This window comes from Danio rerio, chromosome 10 (genome assembly GCF_049306965.1).
Source record: "Danio rerio strain Tuebingen ecotype United States chromosome 10, GRCz12tu, whole genome shotgun sequence".
Classification (NCBI taxonomy): Eukaryota; Metazoa; Chordata; class Actinopteri; order Cypriniformes; family Danionidae; genus Danio; species Danio rerio.
Window position 1 is genome coordinate 16575080 of NC_133185.1, and position 22067 is coordinate 16597146.

Below are 22067 nucleotides of genomic sequence, written 5' to 3' on the forward strand. Positions count from 1 at the left end.
GGTTCAAACACAGAAAGCAAAGCAAGGAAAAAGTGTCATAATGTTCACAGTGACAGTCAATGACTGTAAAAAATATGGACGACGCGACAGCCCTTTTTCCCATTGAACGCCTTGAGGGCAAAACGCCTGCTTGACGGGCACAAACTGTCGCAAAAGACTGCTGAAATTGGAGCCAGACATGCGCAGAAGGATTGTCTGATGGAGCCAGAGGAGGAGCCGTGAAAATGAGCGGAGTCGAGCTTCCAATCAAACGCTTTATGTAAAATCAACTACGCCCCCCGAACTTCTCTGCATGCGTTTGCTGTCATATCAACACAAATGGATGTAATAACGTTAACAAATATGAGGGTTTTATATATTCAATCGCGCCAGCTCCAGGCCGCAGCGCATAACTTACTCGCGGCGTCGCGGGCTGATTCCGGCTCGCATGCGGCAGCGCCTGCTCGCTCGGCCGCCGCATCTGGCTCGATTGACTCGGACTGGAATCGGGCAGTGAGTCCAGGCATCCGGAGTAGGTCCAGCAGAGGTAACATTAGTCAGTCTGAGCTCTAAGAGATAAGTCTCCGGCAGGCGAGAATCTAGCCGGAACTGTGTTTTGCTATCTGGGTGGCTAGGCGTGTATCAGCAAACTAATAAAGCCCGAAAAAAGCCCTGAACTTAGCGAATAAACAGTGTTCCACCAGATCATGTATGTCAGAAACTATAGTTTACTGCTGAACTCATTTTGTCATGGTAAAATAACACAGAAATCGAATAATAACATTTCAGTCTACTTCAGTCTCCTGCCGAAGCTCAGACGCCGCGCTTTGAGAAACTGTCAATCACAGCTGTAAATCACGATGACACGCCCAGCATTAAATTACTGCTAAAAACAAACTGTTTACAAAAATGAAGATCTGCACCTATTTCAGCACAATAACCAGTGCCTTAATCGACCAGAACTATCTTTCGGGACATTTTATTGCAAGTGTAATATTTTTTTTTATTTGGGCTCAAGCCTCCTTCATTAACACGGAGGAGGCGGGCTTTATGACTTGTACTGCAGCCAGCCCCCAGGGGGCGATCTAACGGCCGAAACCTTCACTCAAACGTAGGCTTGCGGCACACTTGGTGACAGTATAACAAGACTCAATAGTCCTTGTAATCAGTCCTTGTAATCAGTCTTTATGAGCAGCAGCTGTGTCTATTTGTGAGTTTCCGGATTATAGTCAGCTGTTGCAGAAGATGAGGGCAGGGAGTTCTGGGAGTTGTAGTTTGTTCAGCAGTAATCGCCCATATAGAAAACCCCACTTGCGATTGCAACAAACTACAGGAAGTAAATCGCCAGCAGAGACAACACCACTGGCAATCATAACAGTTACCTACCTGGGGACTATTTTCAAGCACATTGTAATATCATTGTGCCTGATGCAACCTTGGTATGGCACAGAGTTCCTTGATGATTATGCTAGAATGAGAATATAGTATTGGCCTGGAGAGCAGCTGAATTGAATCCAAGATAGTAAAACTCAACCGTTTAACTCTTGGGGAAAATGAGCCAATTTCCAAAAGCAGTAAGTACATGCATGCTAGAAATGATTGCCAAGCAGGTTTAAATATAAATATTTGTAAAATCCCAGGCCACCAGGAGGGGCTTAAAAACATCCCCATATCAGTTGGTGGCCAAATTATAAGGCAAGTCCACCAATTTTGTTCTGTCTTGGCGGCATCGTGTCCAATGATGGAGGCATGAGGAAGCAAGGCTGTCCTCAAAAGAAGTAATGATTTGAAATCTATAATTTATAGAACGTCCTAAACATTAGCATTGGGAATTTTTACAGTTTATGTTGAAAACCTATAATTCAGCATGAAATTCCACAGAACAAGAAGTTCAAGTAGTCAAATTCAGACTTGCATACAGTAGAAAGCATCTAATTACTAGGTCCAAATTGACCGTGTTAGTACTGATTTGGAGCCCCATCTAACCTTCATAACTTGCTTAATTCTGTTTGGTGTAGATTCAACTAGCTGGTGAAAACATCCCTCTGAGTTGTTGATCCATAATGAGAAGAGACCATTACAGTTTCTGCAGATTTGTCCATAATGCAAATCTTCATATCTAGCACATCCCAAAGGATCCAAGAGTAATCCTATTATCATCCCCATTCTAAACTGCTGATAAAAGCAGGATGATCGATTGTTCCATGTTGTTCTTGCCAAATGTTGGCCTTTTACTAAAGACACAGCCCCTGTTGAGACTCTTCTGACCAGACAACTATTTTCCCATCTTCTGTTGTTTAATTTTTTTGAGACTATTGTAGCCTCAGTTACTACTATTCATAGCTGACGAAATTGCCACCATGATTTCTTCTGCTGCTGCTGTAGCTCATCTTCTCCAAAGTTTGATGTGCTGTATGTTCAGATATGCTTTACTAGAGACCTTGGCAGTATGACTACTTGAGTTACCTTTCTATCAGCTCAATCACATCTAGCCATTATTCTCTCACCTTTAGCATCAATCATTTCACCTATATTACTTTTTTATCAGGAAATTGCTATGTGTGAAAATTCCAGTAGATTGCCTGTCTGGCAACTTGCCTGTCTGGCACCAACAACCCATTCAAACACAATTGAATAGCCTTTCCTCTCCATTCTGATGGTCAGTTTACACTGCTATACTCTGTCTCCAAGGAATTTAAAATTTGGATTTGTATTTTAAATCTTTTTTTGTAATGGTATGTATGTATCTTATCTTGTCATGTGTATATTGTTGTATGTAAATGTGCCTGTTTACTGGCTTGTTGGCTGATTGTGATGATTGACTGCAGGTGTTATGTGTAGAGCTGTTTCGCTGTTTCTTGAGTACTCCCATTTGTATTGTTTTACCTGATGAAGACCATGTCGGTCGAAACGCTGTGAGTGATATTAAAGACATTTGAGAACTAAAGTGGCAGTGTGCCGATTTTCTTTTGATCTTTTGGTACAATGTTTATTTTTGATCGAGCACCTGCCTTCGAGATGTTTTAGATGTGTGCACATTTCCGTTTTTTGCTCAGTTTAAACTGCAACACATCTGTACTACATCTGCATGCCTAAAGGTGATTAGTTTAGTTGTGTTCATTATTTATTCTGGCCAGTCTTTTCAAGTATTTAACACTAGAACTGCCAAAGCTGTCATTTTGTTGATACACTTTTGTAATTTACCGTATTTGTCCAAATAAAACCCCTATACTGGATGTCTAGTACCCTAACGTTTAATAAATGTGTGTATATTTCATTTTAGCATTGTCATTTTATTAAAATGACATAACAGAAAAAAGTTCCAAGTACCTTGAGTGGTAATAAAGATCAAATTGACCATGTGTATTTAAGCATTTGCTTTTTTCCAGGTGTATTTGAATTTGCGTGCCTCTGATGGCTAGCAACATACCACAAACAAAAACATAAATTTACTTAACATATGAGTTTCAAACTTTTGAAAACAACATTTTCAGTGAGTTTGAAAAATGTTGCTCTCAAATTTGTTGGAAAAAGTGAGTTACTTTGCTGGCAGAATACAACTTGTATACGTTTCCAGGCTATTTTACATAATCAATTGTGTTTTTAGAGTAGTGACTAAATAAAATATGACACAGATATTTGAATCATAATTCTAAAATCGCAATAGAAGCTTTGACTGTAAATATGCATACCTGCCAACACTCCCCTTTTTTCCCAGAGCGTCTCCCATATTTTAGACTCATCTCCCACCACCTTCCCGTTTTGTTATTTCTCACAGAAAATTCCCTTGAATTAACCCCCAGGACCTCAGCTTTTTGTTACAGTCTGCAACACCCCAACTTTGGTATAGGATCCGATTGCAGCAGCTGCCCAAAACCCGGTGCATAGTACAGTCACTAACCAGGTGTAGTTGTGTTATTCAGACACTTCAACCCTGACAACCCATCAACACCCCTCCCCCCGGTCTCCTGGATTTTTAGAGACAAATGATGGCAGGTATGTAAATATGACAAAAAAATTTATTTGATCATATATGAACAGTCTTATATAATTATAGTCTTATATAACAGTCAGAATGACTGCTATTGCCATTCTTGTAGTTATAGAATTCTGACTAGAATTCTCCACTGTTGAATATGTCTTTATGGATTGTTAAATCGACGCAATATTATTATTATTTTTTTATTAATATTATTATTATTATTATTATTATTATTAGATAATATCTCCTTGTTGCATATTAATGAGATTCAATTGGTTAAAAAAAAACTCACACTCTAGGACCAAAATTCCTATCAAAGCTTTATCCAAGGGTAGAACTCATTTCTAAGTCTCCTGCAAACCTTGAAGTCTGCGAGATCATGAAGTGGGAAAAAAAGTACAGTGTGCACCTAAGAAACAGAATCCAATCAGAAACCCAATCAGGTGCAATCACCTGAACAGTAAGACAAGTACATTGGTACTGTAAAATGAGCTGAGAACTTTCTCCACGTACATCAGAAATCACACTAAGCTTCCTGTCGCTGGTTGATTGTGGCCTAACTGAGCTAAAGGCACATTCTAATGCTCACTCAGTCCGGAACTTATTATCCCACAATCTGCCTCCTAATGATCTGTAATCTCTTCTCCTTTAGCTCGTTTATGAAAGAACACCTAGTATTGCTGGAAGCATTTGTATGTTCCACAAACAACATCAGACTCTTCTGAGACACTAGGTAAATCTTTGGGAGAAACGGCAGTTGGTTTGGATCAAACAATTGGTGATGATCTGCAGAGAGAGATTTGCCCTTGGCAAAACACTACCTGGGGTTTCCATATTTCATTCGTGAAGTCAACATCTACGCTTGCTTATTCAACATTTTCCTCGAAAAAGCTACACCATGTTCTTCCGAGGGTGAACGATGGGTACAGTGAGGCATTGAAAACAGCTTAATGAGCTTTTCAGTGAGTCCTTTGGGAAAACTCAAAATTAGACACAGCGATCAGTCTCAAAACAAAGAGAGGCCATGCTAATTATTATTGATTGGATGTTAACATGACCATCAGTATTTCCTAGCCTTTGTTGAATTTGATTTCTTTAGAACACACAGACGTTAGTATTTTAACTAATTGCAAATGACATTATAAATAGGAAGATGGGGACATTGTGCCTAGAGAAGAGCGTCAGACGAAACTGTGAGTCTCTTGAGAGGAGACCCCGAAGAGTGAATTGGCTGGAACAGGATTAGCATAAAGAACAAAGCGTGAATAAACACATCTCCTGCGCTCGATACATCAAGCCGAAGCACAGATGGCCAATGAAATTTCTCAACCTGCTTTTTCCAACCTTATCTGCATTTTTTGTTTATTTCCAGGCTCTTTGTAAAATGCCACAGAAACATCAATGTAAGGGAGTAAAAATCCCTGAGCAGGTGAATGCACAACAACTTTAAAATAACTAAAATCTGACAAGCTGCCTCCTTTGGGGTGAAGTCAACCAGATGGTACAACATAATATCTGAAAGGAAAAAAAAAGTTCCCCTACATATATGAGAACTCTGTCATCATTTACTCAACCTCATGTCATTGCAAAGCAATACGACCTTGCTTCTTTTACGAAATGTTAAATAGACAAGAGTCTAACATAAATTTTTCTGCATACAATGAAAATAAAGGGTGTATGGCTTTAAAAAACTCCAGATTGAACCATAAAAGTTGCCTATAAGGCTTCGCGTGCGATGTAAATAAAAAATAAAAATAAACTTAAAAGTTTTATGTGAAAAGCAGAATTAAAAATACACTTGATGCAAGTTTTTAAATGAGTTTTGAAAACTACAGCAGAGAAGAAGATTATTACAATTTCAAACTTTGTTTTATTTTGTTCCCATTTACCTAATCACTCATGTTAAGGAAAGAAGAAACTATTCTTTAATAAATGTTTAAAAAAGATTAGAACAGATTAAACAGGTTTGGAAAGGCAATATCAGTGTTTTCAATTTCAGAATTTAAACATGAATCTCAAGCTATCATATGGGCATCTTAGATGATACCATAGTAGCAAAGCATTCTGGCCCAGATTTGTAATAAAGCTGGCATAGCAGGCATTTTTCCATCACTGTCATACAGCATGTGGGCCAGATTTGGCGCTAAAAAAAGTAAGGAATTATTATTATTATTATTATTATTATTATTATTATTATTATTATTATTATTATTATGTCAAATGTATTATTTGGCACAAATGTAAAAAATTTAAATGTGAGCCACATATGTTTGGCCTATCTTACCTTAAAATTCATTACAGGTATTTTTAAGTAAAGAAAACAATTCTACCAATCAGGTCGCTTTGAGAAAAAGCACGCCCATAGCGCACCTAAAGTGCAATGCTTCATTTGTTTATCAATTTAATTGCAGTCGTGACATTCACTAGAGAATGTGAACCAAGCAAAAGCTAATTGTATGGGCCAGAAACATTTTGCTATGTGGGTGTGGTTGAATAAAAAATTTATTTTATTTTATAAAATGGTAATGTATGCAAAAAACGAGTTTCTTAATAAAATGCCATCCCCCTTATTGTCCTTACAGGCAGAATAGGCTGTACATTTTCTGTACAAAAAGAGAAAAATGCGGTATTTTTTACAGTCATTGGGTAACACTTTACAATAAGGTTCATTAGTTAATGCATTTACTAACATGAACTAATCACGAACAACACTTGTACAGCATTTATTAATCAAAAATGAACATTTACTAATGCATTATTAACATTCAAGTCCATGCTTGTTAACATTAGTTAAAGCACCATGAGTTAACATGAACTAACATTGACTAACTTATTAACATGAATAAATACTGTAGTAAATTGTTCATTGTTAGTTCATGTTAGTAAATTCATTACTTAACATGAACTAATGAACATTGCAAAGTGAGACTAAAAATGCAAACTTTTAAAACGTGTTTTTCCTGATTTTACATTGCTGTATTAATGTAATGTATTTGCTTTATAAAAAAATCTAATAAAATGTTTGTTTGAGAAGAAAAAAAGGACGACACTGTACATCTGTGTGAAACAAATTGACCTATTTTTCTTGTTTTTATGAGAATCTTTAATAGCCAAATGACAAAGGCCAAAGATGGCCAGATGTTGCAAACATTATCTTTGTAAGTTTTATCCTTACTGTCTTAGTTACATATTGTTAAGTTCGGAATTAATAGCCCCCTTTGATATTTTTTTCTTTTTTAAATATTTCCCAAATTATGTTTAACCGATCAAAGAAATTTTCACAGTATGTCTGATAATATTTTTCCTTCTGGAGAAAGTCTTATTTGTTTAATTTCGACTAGAATAAAAGCAGTTTTTTAAAATCATTTTAAGGACAAAATTATTAGCATCTTCAAGCTATATTTTTATAAAATAGTCTACAAAACAAACCATCAGTATATTATGATATAATAACTTGCCTAGTTAATCTAATTAACCTAGTTGAGCCTTTGAACGTCACTTTAAGCTATATAGAAGTGTCTTGAAAAATATATATTCAAATATTATTTACTGTCATCATGGCAAAGATAAAATAAATCAGTTATTAAAATGAGTTATTAAAACTATTATGTTTAGAAATGTGTTTAAAATTGGGGGGAAAACAGGGGGGTAATAACTCTGACTTCATCTGTATGCGAGTTAAAGACATTCCACTCTGGTGAATGCATTCGATTAAATTCAGGTAAGCAATTGTAAATACATAAAGTGTATTAGGTAAAAAGTTTAATGTTTTAAATAACTATTTTTGTGAAAAAACAAATGGATGAAATAATGTTTCATTGTTTTTCACAGCTACCTATATATTAATGTAAAAAACTGATCTTATTATAAATTATATTATATTAAGTTATATTATATTAAGATTTTATATAAGTGATTAAATACTTATAAACATATGGGTAAAACCTTGTGATTTGAATGAAAGTGGCAACATAAAACATATAAAAGGACAATTAATGACAATTAATGATCCCTTCGTGGTCATTTAACATTTAACATAATCTTTGAAATTTGCCTCTCACTATATATTTTTTCTATATTAACTCTGAAACTATTGAGATTTTGGTTAGCATCTTCTATAAATCATGATAAAAAATGTATTAAATTAAATGTATATAAAATAGATATTTTAAGTACAGTAAATAAACCAAACATAACACAAAGGGGGTTTCACTTTAAACCCCCTTTTGTCCTTGACCAATATAAATATGCACTTATATATATATATATATATATATATATATATATATATATATATATATATATATATATATATATATATATATATATATATATATATATATATATGTCTCCATGACCCAGTAACCATTAATATCCATACAAATGATCAACTACTATTAAATAATGACCCAGGAATCATTAGTTTTCCTTATCTCAGCCCACAAAGGGTTGGCCCCCAAAGCTGTTTCACTATAATTTTTGCTTCCTGTTTACACCTTATATTAGAAACTGTACATTTAACCTTCTTTTTTATGACTGTGTTCCATACTGGATTTGTCTGGTTCAAGGCCATGGATGAATGAATCAACCATTTCAAGAAATCAGAAGTGCAGGCTCACAATTTGGGCTTCAAGGTTTCTTTTTATGAAATATTATTTCTCTTTTTATGTGTATAAAGAGTGTATTTTTCTACTAGTAAGTTTGCCCTAAAAGAGTAGTTTATGAAAAAAAATGTAGAGAGATGGGGTAAATTCTTGCATAAATCTAACCCTTATGTCAGTGTGACTTTCCTTTGGTCTAAATGACGTGACACCACTTTTATTTGCACAGAATAAAGTACACTACCTCCCAAAGTCTTGTCATTAATCCGTTATGAGAATAACAAATAATAACTTGACTTCTAGTTGATCATTTGGAAAAGTGGCAGAAGGTAGATTTTTCCAATGAATAATCTGTTGAATTGCACCCAAATCATCACAAATACTGCAGAAGATCTACTGTAACCCTCATAGACTCAAGATTCCCACTGAAATCAGTCAAGTTACATTCAGTATGGGAACGTGCGAAACATCTGAACAGTGAATGACAACATCAACAGCCTGATGAATCAAGACATTTGTGCTGCCCATTACACTACAAAACTACAGGAGAGAGCAAATTCTTCAGCAGGATAGCACTCCTTCTCATACTTCAGCCTCAACATCAAAGTTTCTGAAAGCAAAGCAGGTCAAAGTGCACCAGTATTGGCCAGCCCAGTAACCAGATATGAACATTATTGAGCATGTCGGAGGTAAGATGAAAGAGGAGGCAATGAAGATGAATACAAACAATCTTGAGGAACTCTGGGGGTCCTGCAAGAACGCTTTTCTTTCCATTCCAGATGACTTTATTAATAAAGTTATTTGAGTCATTGCAGAGATGTATGGATGCAGTCGTCCAAGCTCATGGGAGTCATGCACAATATTAATCCTTTTCCACTGCACCATGACTTTATATTCTATATTATTTCTGTTAAGTGACAAGACTTTTGTCTAAGCAAAGTCAGACCTACTGTCTTAAATAAATAATTAAACATCAAGGCATTATCATATTTTATTTTGGTAAAATATGCAATCTATAGGCCTTTGCCTTTTATATATGCCACTTCTGATACCAAATGATTAACTAGAAGTCAAGTTATTATTTGTTCCTAAAACTTATATAGGCCACAACACTTTTTTTTCAAGTAGTGTAAGTCATATGGGTTTGTACCAAGGTCAGAATAAAATTCTCAATTAAGCATTTGCTACCTGAAGATTTCCTTTTAACCTTTGTAAGAACATGTTAAATTTTGTTATTTTAGAATGTAATTTTATTTAAAATAAAATAATGAAAAAATAGATTTAAAAAGATTTTAAAAAAAGATTTAAAAAAATCTAATAAATGAGCAGAATATCAGTTGTCCACATCTGATAAAGTATTAATATGTGTTTTTCTGTGCAGAAATTAGGTCAGTACTTCAACAAACATGTATGCATATCACAAGAAAAAAAAAAAAAAAAAAAAAAAAAAAAAATATATATATATATATATATATATATATATATATATATATATATATATATATATATATATATATATATCATAAAATATATGGTGAACCTTTCCCTTTGCAGGTATCCAGCGACTGACTCTGATTGAGCAAGAATAAAGAGCAACATTTTATTGCTTTTGTAGTGGTTTTAAGTTGGCATTACACTGGAATATATTTTACACCTGGCAACCCTGACAGAATGGCATTATCTGTCGCAACCAAACATTTGATGGTCTTTTAAAAAATAAACTGTCCCAGGTCAAAATATCAAAGATTGGTTTCTTCTGCCAATACTGATGTGCTTTGATTGACGTAATCTTCCAGGCATGGTGAGAGGATTCGGGGGTAATCTAAAATCACTCCATATAACCTCACAGACTTCCATTTGCATGTAAAAGGAATAGACACCTGGTAAACATTAATGGGATATTTTCTCAAAGTTGGCAAACGGCTCTGCTAATGTGCAAGCTTTTAGTATTCAGAATGCCTCCGTTCTTAGTGTTGATGTTTGGGTTTGTCCCAAAACTAGTGTCCACATGCATCCAACTAATGAACACATGGGATTCGCTGATTAAAACCATCAGAAAATAAACACGTACACTAGTAATGGGATGAAATTTGCTTAAGCCTGGAACCAGTTGTTCTGACTTTCATGTGGCAGATGTCCACACAGTAATTTGATGACTCAATCATTGCATGCGCATTAATAGATTTTGCCGAATGCAGAAATGTCTTGGCCGTAAAATTATTTTGATGCTTAGAGCATTTTGTTTGGACATAAACATGGGAATTTTATTTATTTTATTTTATTAAATGTTATTTTTAGAATTACATTCAGCATCACACTCCACGGCCAGCTTATTCGATCTAATATCAGTTCAACTACCTGGAAACGAATCAACCAATCACATGACAGCAACATTTAGGTATGTAGACCTGGTCAAGATGATCTGTTTTGGTTCAAACTGAGCATTAGAATTCAGATGAATGGTGATTTGAGTTCATTTGGACCGGTGGGCAGAGTGCACCATAATAAAAGACATTTCCATTGAGTGGCAGTTTTGTTGCCAATAATAGGGCAATTAAATAAAAGTAGCTCTAATGTTTCTCTACACACAAATTGCTCTATACGATCATATCAAGGGTTCTCTCTACTCCAACTAAAAGTGTGCTCCACTGCACTCAAAACCCTCTAGCCATAAAGAGAGTGATAGAGCTGGTTCAATCAATGCGGGGATGTTATAAGGTCATGAATGATAAAAGCGTGTAGAATTTGGCCAAGCTGCCATGGATGTGCCTGATTTTAAAGGATTTTTAATGTATGGGGAATGTTTGAGCTTTTTAATGTTAAAAGTATTGTGTCTTTGTCACTGTATTGGGGTGGGTAAACCTGTAAGAGTTTGTTGGGTAAACATGGTAACAGGATTTCAAATAATACTCATTGCAAACAAGGTATTAAGAAGTGTGTCCGTTAAAGCAGATAGATGGATGGATGGATGGATAATTTTAATAATAATCAAGGAACTTTGCTGCTGTATCATGGCTACAGCCGGTGCAATAATATTGTTCTAGAATGAGAATAAAGCTTCTAGCCATAGCAGCCTAGAAAGAAGCAACTTTTCATTTTCTGTCAATCTTACTACACAGCAGCCACTTTCACACAGTAATACTGGTAAATATCCGGATAATTTCCGGAACGAATTTACCTGTAAATTCAAAAAAGCATTCATACAGACAAGGACGTTCCGGAATTTTTACAGAAAAGACCATTCCAAAATACTGGCCGCTAAACTGTCCAGCTTGTATTTAAACATAGAAACATAGAAGTGGTCAGGCTTGATGGTCTCTTTTTATTTATACCTTTAGAATTCATGCTGCTGCTTTTGTCTTAGAAACATCCAACAGCAGAAGCTCGAACCGCAGCTAAATGTTTACACATTTGACTACATTACTAATGCTGATGATGGATAAGTATTGTGAACAACTTCAATGAAAACATATGGAGGAACACTTTCGCATGTTGAGATGTACATCATATGTCTGTGTGCTGGCGCTCACCAGAGCACTTCTTTACGTACACATGCATCAAGCAACTGAAGCAGAGCTTGAAGGTAAACAAACAGTGGTTTATCATAAGAGTTTTATAGATAGTTTTTTTTACACAGTTGGCATTAAGAAGGAACATAGAAACAATATCTGACTACATCTAGCAGCTAAATGAGTCTGGAAAATTTTTCAAAGGCTTTTATTTTTATGAACAGAGGGGAATGCATCTGAATTTTCTGAATAGTTGGAGTAGACGTCTCACATCAGTGTGTTCTTTACGGCAATTTTCCTTCTGCGTTAACACAGAGCAGAATTCCGGCAAATTACCACTAATGTTACAACTTCTCTTCCTGGAAAATTGCCAGAACAAATTTACTAATTCATTTTGTTGTCGGCTTAGTCCCTTTAGTAATCTGGGGTCGCCACAGCAGAATGAACCGCCAACTTATCCAGCAAGTTTTTACGCAGCAGATGCCCTTCCAACCGCAACCCATCTCTGGGAAACATCCACACACACATTCACACACACACTCGGACAATTTAGCCTACCCAATTCACCTGCACCGCATGTCTTTGGACTGTGGGGGAAAATGGAGCACCCGGTGGAAACCCACGCGAAGGCAGGGAGAACATGCAAACTCCACACAGAAACGCCACCTGACACGAGGTTCGAACCAGCGACCCAGCGACCTTCTTGCTGTGAGGCGACAGCACTACCTACTGCGCCACTGCCTCGCCATAACGAATTTACTAATATTCCCAAAAAGGGCATGTTCAGACATGATCCCTGAGAAAGATCTGTTTGTGTGAAAGAGAATAATGTCGCTGCAGAAGGGTCCAGCTTTGAATAGGAAAATTATCATTCTTTTTTATTTAAATTTTTTATTTTGTACATTTTTAAGCAAGATTTTACGGGTCTTAAAAAATAATCTGATTCAATAATCTATGCTAAGATAGCTAGAGGTGCTCCTACTAGATCTTTAGATCAGTTGAATGGATTCAGAAAAAACTCAACTGTTTATCTTAAAGCAATTTGTAAAATGAGGCTATATCCAAAGAAATAAAACATTTAAATGGAGTGTTCCTTAAAATTGTATGAAATTATTGCATTTACTCTACACATGTCATAAACAACCAAACATGTGACACAAACCAAACCACAACACATAGGCAATGGATGGTACAAATGGAATGATTTTGGTGAACAGTGGCTTCTGCTGACTATTTAAATAATATCTCGTATTGAAAATCCAAGGATGCTGTTAGAGCCAACTCTTGAACCATTGTGTATATGTCATGTTTTGTAATGGTACAGCATGCTTGCTTGCTCACCTGAGATGGTTTTAAAAAAGTACCAGGGCAAATTCATAGCAAACTGAAACACACCAAACTATGTAGTGGAAAAGTGTCATAACACTACTTTCAACAACACCCGTTTTCCCAGGTGGTCTCCCATCTACGTACTGACCAGTCTGAATCTTGAAAATGGACAACAGCAGCAGAACACATCAAAGGCTAGCACTTCCCTCAGTTTAGCGAAGAAACAATGTCTATTACTCACATTTGCTCACCAAAACGAGATAATTGAAGACCAGAGAAGACAAGACTCGTCCTACAAAATCTAGATGGTGGAAGCAGAATTTGGCATAAATAAAATGAAACCATGCATCCATCCCTATGGATCAGTAGTTCAGGGTTTTGGAAGTGTAACGGTGAGGGGCACTTTGCACAAACACCAGATCTCAATCCAATAGAGCACTTTTGGGATGTTCTGGAACTGGAGTTGGATGAGAAGCAAACAAATCTGTAGCAACTGTTTGATGTTGTTATGTCAATATGGATCAAAATCTCAGAGAAATATTTCTAGCAAGTGCTTAAATATATGCCGTAGAAAACCAAGGCACTTCTGAAGATGAAAATAGTCCATCCCACTATCATCAAGGTATATTTAACAGTGGTCTGCTTCTGACTAACAACATAACATGAATTTTTCATAGAAACAAATCATCAAAGATGGCAGACACAGCGAGTAAAATCATTTTTAAAAATCTTATATTTAATTCAAAGCTTAAAAATGAAGGAAGAGTTGCACTCGAAAGTTAAATTCTTAATGCAAAAGACGAGTTCAACCCTCAGCATGATCAAAACTGTTACCCAGACAACTTTAGCTTGAACTTCCAGCTGGCAAAGTTGCTGTTTTCCTCCTCGAAATCAAAGAGACAAGAAAAGAAGTCTGCCTAAAACTGTAACCCCAAGCAGAGAAGATGCAAATGGCTCGTCTGCTGTTATTTTTTTTTTTTTCAGAGTTCTGATAAACTGGCATGGGCAGAAAGGAGAAAAACGACGGGTGCGTTCCTGTCATTACCATCAAAAGAAGGCTCCCAGGTGCCCTTTTCAAGCGGAAGACCCGTTCTATTCACTTTGAGAGACAGAGTCATGAGGAGCGAATGAGTGGACAGGCGAGAGCGTATGATTAACTCATCACACAGCGCTATAAAAAGAGCCTCTTTATTCTCACGCCAGGCGCCACTGCTAACTGTATCTTCACCCGGGTTCTTCGCACAGCCATTAGAAGGCTGATTTACAACGGCGGGGGGAGAGAGTTGTGACAGTTGTGAAAAGCTGTTTTGCAGCTGCTTTCTCCTGCTTGAGCGCAGATAAGCTTTTATAATGGCATTCAAGTGTTCGGCGGCGCTTTTGCACCAGTTTGCCATTCTTAAGCTTCTACAACTGTGACGCAATTAAAAATGAATGCTAAAGCTACGTCGATACGCTTCTAAAGTTTCTAGATAATCAAATCAGTCTTGGAAATTAACTTTTTCCATGTCACTTATATCACAATATTCTCTGGCAATTTCTCTGCAATGTTTTTCAGAGCTTCAGTGTTTTTCACAGAAATATAGAAGGGGGATAGATCCAAAAGCAAAGAAAGACAATAATCAGTTGTGTTATGTGCATGTAAGCTAATGTGATTTTGTATAAATAACATAAAATATATATTTTCTTTATAATGGTTATCATTCTGAATCTATTTGGGACAACTATTTGGCTCCAAAAACTGCAGATAGCCATTGACTGCAATGCTAACTGGCCAATTTTACAGGAAAAAAATAAAACATGTTTACAGCCTTTAAATCTCACTCCTCTGACCACTAAAGGTGCTCTAGCGACAGATGCTAGAGGCCATGGTCTTTAGCTTTCCTGGTAGAGCACCCGAATCCCATGCGGAAGGTCGCCAGTTCGGTCCCAGCTCGGAACGGGTTGGGTGTTGTAGAACCCGCAGGGGTTAAATTGGGGCCGTGACCCGGGTGGGAGTAAGGTTTAGGGGGTGAGTGAAACGGAGGGCCAGCTAGTAAATGCTGTGCAGGTAAACCTCTCTCCTCTGACCTCTAAAGGTGCTATAGTGACAGATGCTAGAGGCCTTGGTCTTTAGCCTCCTTGGTTGAGCACCTGACTCCCATGTGGAAGGTTGCCGGTTTAATACCAGCCTGGAGCGAGTTGGGTGGTGTAGGACCGGCGGGGTTAAACTTGCATTTACTAACTCAGACTATATTTGAAGTATTTGGAGGTAACACACATTTTCCACCTGTAAAAAATGTGATGAGAACAATATTTTGTAGCACAATCTACTACAACAGAATTTTTTTATAGGAACAAACAAAATGGTGATGGCTGCCTTGCCATGCCCACTTGTAGCTTCATTTGTGCTTTTTTTTTCTTAAACCTATTAGGTGACATCATGGATACTACGTCCATATCTTTTACAGTCTATGATGTAATGTGTGCTCACAAGAGCATCTCTTTTACTATTTAGATAAAAAAAACTATTTGTCATTATTTTCACTTCTTATTTATCTGTTTTTTCTCTTTTTCTCTCTTCAACACGTGATGGAATTGATGTTATATTTGTAAATAGGTTACACAATTCAATACATATTTTTCATATACACTAAATTAAAGTATAACAACAAATGATGGTAAGATGTTCTGAATCATTCTAGATGGTTTCAAAAGAATAGCATCAAAAGAAAATGGTACAAAAAAAGAAAGGAAATATGTTGATTTAAGGACCAAATAAAAATAAAACTAAAGCTCATCAAAAGCTTTTTTCAAATATTCCAATTTTAAAGGTCCCATGAAGTGCTTTGAAATGTGCATTCTTATTCGATGTTTGATGTAATCTCAACTTAAACATGAAGAGAGGTTGGGGTAAAGAGTAGCTCCTCCCCTTTATAAAAAAACAGCTAATGTCATTTTTTAAAACCCTTTGAAACAAAAACATTTGGTTTTATTAAGGCCAAAGAGCTTAGAATGACCAAGAGGCTACACTCAATAGAACGTTCCATCCACTTGTTAAGTGTGACGTCACGCGAAGCGGCTTCCGGGTCCAAGCACCCTATTCAACTGAATGGGGAGACTCATGAAATGGTAATACTAAACGTTTACAAAGCGATTTAAGGCTTTCGAAAATCAAGATTGCAGTATATATGTCCATGCCTAATATCCAATAGCCAGAAAGTGATTTATTTTTTATTAATTGTTAAAATTTTGGTATTTGGTATGCAGCAAGCATAAATTAACTTTAATGTGTGATAGGAATAAAACGTGATCATAAACGAATGATTTCTCCACTCAAATGAGTGGCGGCTTGGACCCGGAAACAGTATACATACGTCACAAACACGTCACCACTTAACAAGCGGATTGCAACAGCAGCGCCCAGCAACAGCCCTGGATTCTGCCATTTTGAAGTGAAAGTGATCGGCTGTCCATTGGATCTCGTTACTGTCGCAATGGCAAGCAGTTGCTTTGTTTTTTATTTATTTATTTAAAAAGCGCATTAAAGCTGATATACAACCTAAAGGACGACAATACAACACTTATTATCACAATTATCAGCACTTTTAATAGTTTATTTTATAGACTTATAATATGCTGTTGTTCTAATGGAGTTTTCATTCCAAAATGGCCGCCACGCCCTCTAGTGGCTGTTTACCAAATTACACTAGAGTGTCGCCTCATGGTCATTCTAAGCTCTTTGCACGAAGTGCTTTGAAATGTGCATTTTTATTCGATGTTTGATGTTATCTCAACTGAAACATGCAGAGAGGTTGGGGTATGGAGTAGCTCCTCCCCTTTATAAAAAAAACAGCTAATGGCATTTTTTAAAACCAGTTGAAACAAAAACAATTGGTTTTATCAAGGATCTGCCAGTGAGAGTGATTGAGCTCAAGTGCATTAATTGCAAAGCACATAAGAAGTGTCTTGAAGGGGGCGGGGCATGTCAGACACAATAGAGAGCATTTGATTGGTCAAGATTTGATATGAAGTTAAATATCAATTAAGGCAGAAGTGTCAAACCAGCTGGATCAAGCCCCATGAGGAAACGTAACTAAAATCGTTAACGTTAACGTAAAACTTTACGTTTCTTCAGTTTAGTGGCTAAATCATACAAATTAATATGAGTTCAGTGTGATTTTTCAAAGGAGGCATGACACCAAATCCCACCCCTAAACCCAATCATCATTATGGGATGAGCAAATTGTGCTAAATTGTACAAAATTTTTGATTTGAGAAATTTGAATTAGCCACAAAGAGATACGAATTGCAGTGAACAAGCATAGCACTGGACAAACTGCAAGCTTTGGATGTTAATATCCAGTTTATCTTCTAAATACAAATTGTGTTACTTTTTTTGGAGCACACTAGCTTATAGATATCATTAAAACTAACATATTTTTATTAACATCTAAATCTAAACACATCTAAACACATACGGTTGAAGTCAGAATTAATAGCCCCCCTTTGAATTTTTTACTTTTTAAAATATTTTCTAAATGATGTTTAACAAAGCAAGGACATTTTTACAGTATGTCTGATAATATTTTTTTCTTCTGGAGAAAGTCTTATTTGTTTTATTTCAGCTACAATAAAAGCATTTAAAAAAAAAAACATTTAAAGGTCAAAATTATTAGCCTTTTTAAGCTTTATATTTTTCGATAGTCTACAGAACAAACCATTGTTATACAATAACTTGCCTAATTACCCTAACCTGCCTAATTAACCTAATCAACCAAGTTAAAGCTTAAATGTCACTTTAAGCTGTATAGAAGTGTCTTGAAAAATATCTAGTCAAATATTATTTACTGTGATAATGCTAAAGATAAAATAAATATTAAATAAATATAAATAAAAAATATTTCTTTCGGTTGCAAAGATACTGGACAAAAAAAACAAAAAAAAAAAACAAGGGGGGCTAATAATTATTATATATTAATTTCATGAGACCTTTATGCATTTCCAGTTAACCCCCAATTAGAAACAATAAGTTTTCATACTTTTTGTTTGTATTGTCCACCAAGCATTACAAGATAAATAAATAAATAAACAAACTATTATTCACAAAACTTACAACAAACCTCTTTTTAAAAAACCCATCATTTTAAATATTATTCACAAATAGTGATGGTGAATTACATGCTGCAGTAATTATAACTCAAATTACACGTAAATATAATTTGCTGGTTGATAGTCATGCTTGTTTTCTCATCTCAGCAGAATATCTCAAAATAATTGCCTTGTAATGTTTCTGTTAGATCATAAAAAAACAAACAAATAAAAAACATATTTATAGGGCAACATTTCTGGAGTTGGGAAGTCTGACTCATCAGCACCAGTCCCTGCGCAGCACTTTACATAATTCTGTAGCTAATGAATGTTTAGATTTAAAAAAAAATGTTTATCACTATGTTTCCAGTAATGATGTCAATTATGGCATAAACTCTAATTACTGTGTATTTGTGTGTTCAAGCTGTTTCTTATAGCCACTAAGTCATCAAATGTTTCTTTTAACACTTCACAAGTCGATAAAAAGGATAAATATGTTTTGTTTGAGCCTTGTGAGTCACATGGGAAACATTTTGCACCATTTACAGGAAAGCAATAATCAGCTCATTAACAGTGTATTACATTTCATAATGCATAAATATTGCGTGCATCCACTGATTACATGTTAAAGGTGAACAGAACTTGTTCATTTGTGTTGAACATTAACATCTATCAGCTTGCATTAGTTTTTAAAGAATTTATACTATTATTATTGAAATACCTTTACTTTTTACTACAATATTACACAATAAATACTAAATATTAAAATTAAAACTAAAATAATGTTTTATTCATTTATTTTTTGTGAGTATGGTAGGTAAATAAGTTAAGTCTACGATCTTTAATTAGGCCATTTTATTAGGTACACCTTACTTGTACCGGGTTGGAACCCTTTTGCCTTCGGAACTGCTTTAACCCTTCATGAATTCAACAAGGTTCTGGAAATATTCCTCAGAGATTTTGATCCATATTGACATCATAGCATCAAGCTGTTGCTGCAGATTTATCAGCTACACATTAACAAGGCATTTGTGCCCACAGTACTGCCGCTTACTGTATATTTTCTTTTTTTCGGACCATTCTTTGTAAACCCTAGAGATGGTTATGCAGTTTCTGAAATACTCAGACCAGCCGTTCTGGCATCAACAACCATGCCACGTTCAAAGTCACTTAAATCTCCTTTCTTCTCTATTCTGATGCTCGGTTTAAACTGCAGCAGATTGTATTGACCATGTCTAGATGCCTAAATGCATTGAGTTGCTGCCATGTGATTGGCTGATTGGAAATTTGCGCTAACGAGGACAGGTGTACTAATAAAGTGGCCAGGGAGTGTATATCTACAGTATAGGGAACACTGTAAAAAAAATGTTGGGTTCAACATAATTCCTTCATGTTGTCCCAACACAGTTTAATTAAGTTAACTGAATTGTTTTTAAAAATTTTAATTGTCCCCTTATAAAACTCAGAAAAAGTTTTTATACAAAAGTATAATAATTTAGAATAATTAGGCAAGCTTTTGGACAACAGTGGCTTGTTCTGTCTATACACAACCAAAAAAATATGCATTTCTTAGGGGCCGATTGTACTGAACACGCTTTTTGCGATGAGAGGCTTCTTTTTTAAATGGATTTCTAATGATCGCACGGATATTGTGTGCTGTTCATCCACCCTGCACTTCTCAAGTTTTAACTGCCTGCTTCACCTCACTGTTCACCTGCAAGTGAAAAAAAAGTAAACTGTGAGAGGAAAAAGCATGCTAAGTCAGACACGTATTTATTTATTGTCAAATAAAAAAGCAGGTTTCTACTGAGGTGACAGCAGTGTTTGTGTTGTTAAGACAACTTTGGATATGGTACACCTCTCACTCTTTATCAAGGACAGAGCAAGTGCTCCCTGTCTGTTTGCTCTTTATTGTTTTGCAGTTTCTGCTAATATTACATCTTTAACAATACCAACAGCAGTGCTCATACACAATAGCAAAGTCCATTTAAGGCAAGTCTTTTCATTTGGCAGCCATCTTTGAAACACCTGTTGAGCAGTATGCTAAGGCATTCTGTTTGAATGGGGAAACATCAAATTCTCCAAAGCTGCTTGCCAAGCTTACGATAAAATTTCATATCAGTAATCACTAATATAACTAAACAACAACTGTTTATTTAGTTCAATTCCAATGTTAAAATCACATGGTCGGTGCCCCCCCATAATAGTTTGGCTCCAGTATTAGAAGGTGGGGCTTCATTCGCCATTTTGACCATAACCCTTTTAAAATTATATGATTTTTTGATCGTAGATTGATCTCTTATGTATTCTATATACGATGACAATACGCAGCTGATTTAGTGGTTGCCTAGCAACACAAAAAGTGCAGCACAGCGCACTTCTTTTTTTATTCTCTCATTCATTTTCTTTTCGGCTTAGTTCCTTTATTAATCTGGGGTCACCACAGCAGAATGAACCGCCAACTAATCCAGTACATGTTTCACGCAGCGGATGCCCATCTCTGGGAAACATCCATACACACTCATTCACACTCATACACTACGGACAATTTTAGCCTACCCAATTCATCTGTAACACATGTCTTTGGACTGTGGGGTAAATCGGAGCACCTGGAGGAAACCCATGCGAATGCAGGGAGAACATGCTCACTCTACACAGAAATGTCAACTGACCCAGCCGAGGGTCAAACCAGCAACCTTCGTGCTGTGTGGCGACAGCACTACCTACTGCGTCACCACCACTTCTGTTTTTATTGTCAACAAAAAAGCAAAGTAGTGCATCTCGCATTATCATAAAGGAAAAGTATGCTCAGTGTGATCGGCCCCTTAAGGTAGGTATTTATATTGACCATAAAAATGTTTTCAAAAAATTTCTAAACACTTTTTCCAGCCAAACTAAAATAAATGAGAAATTCTTACTGGGAAAATATTTTTTCTAGAGGAAAAAAATATAATATATATATATTTAGAAAATATTGTGACAAGGTCCTTATTCTGTTAAACAGCACTTAGAAAATATTTGGGGAAAAAAAAAAAAAACTACAAATTTTACAGGAGGGTTACTAACTTTGGATTCATCTGTACATACAGTACATACAAAGATACAGTAAAATGATTCATTTAAATTTACATAATAATACTGTATATAATAATGTAACAAAATAAGCATATAAATACAGAGCTGAAATGTGAGATACAATATCTTTATTTTAATCAATTTAAATAGTTTTCATTCATTTAATGATTTTCTTTTTGGCTCAGTCCCTTTATTAATCAATAATAATAATAATTAATAGCCACAGTAGAATGAACCATCAACTTATTCAGCATATGTTTTACGTGATGGATGCCCTTCTAGCCACAACCCAACACTAGGAAGTACCCATACACTCTTCCATTCACACACATACACTACAGACAATTTAGCCTATACCCAATTCAGCTATACTGTGTGTCTTTGGATTGTGGGGAAATTGGAGCACCCGGAGGAAACCCACGCAAACACAGGAAGAACATGCAAACTCCATACCAACTGACCCAGCCGGGGCTCGAACCAGCGACCTTCTTGCTGTGAGACGATTGTGCTACCAACTGTGCAACC

General features: G+C 35.9%; 1 protein-coding gene across 3 annotated transcripts in view; it reads right to left on the bottom strand.

Annotated features, from left to right (window-relative positions):
* The window catches only part of galt (galactose-1-phosphate uridylyltransferase), a 225559-nt gene that overhangs the window by 109610 nt on the left and 93882 nt on the right, over window positions 1-22067 (bottom strand). The window lies entirely within an intron of this gene.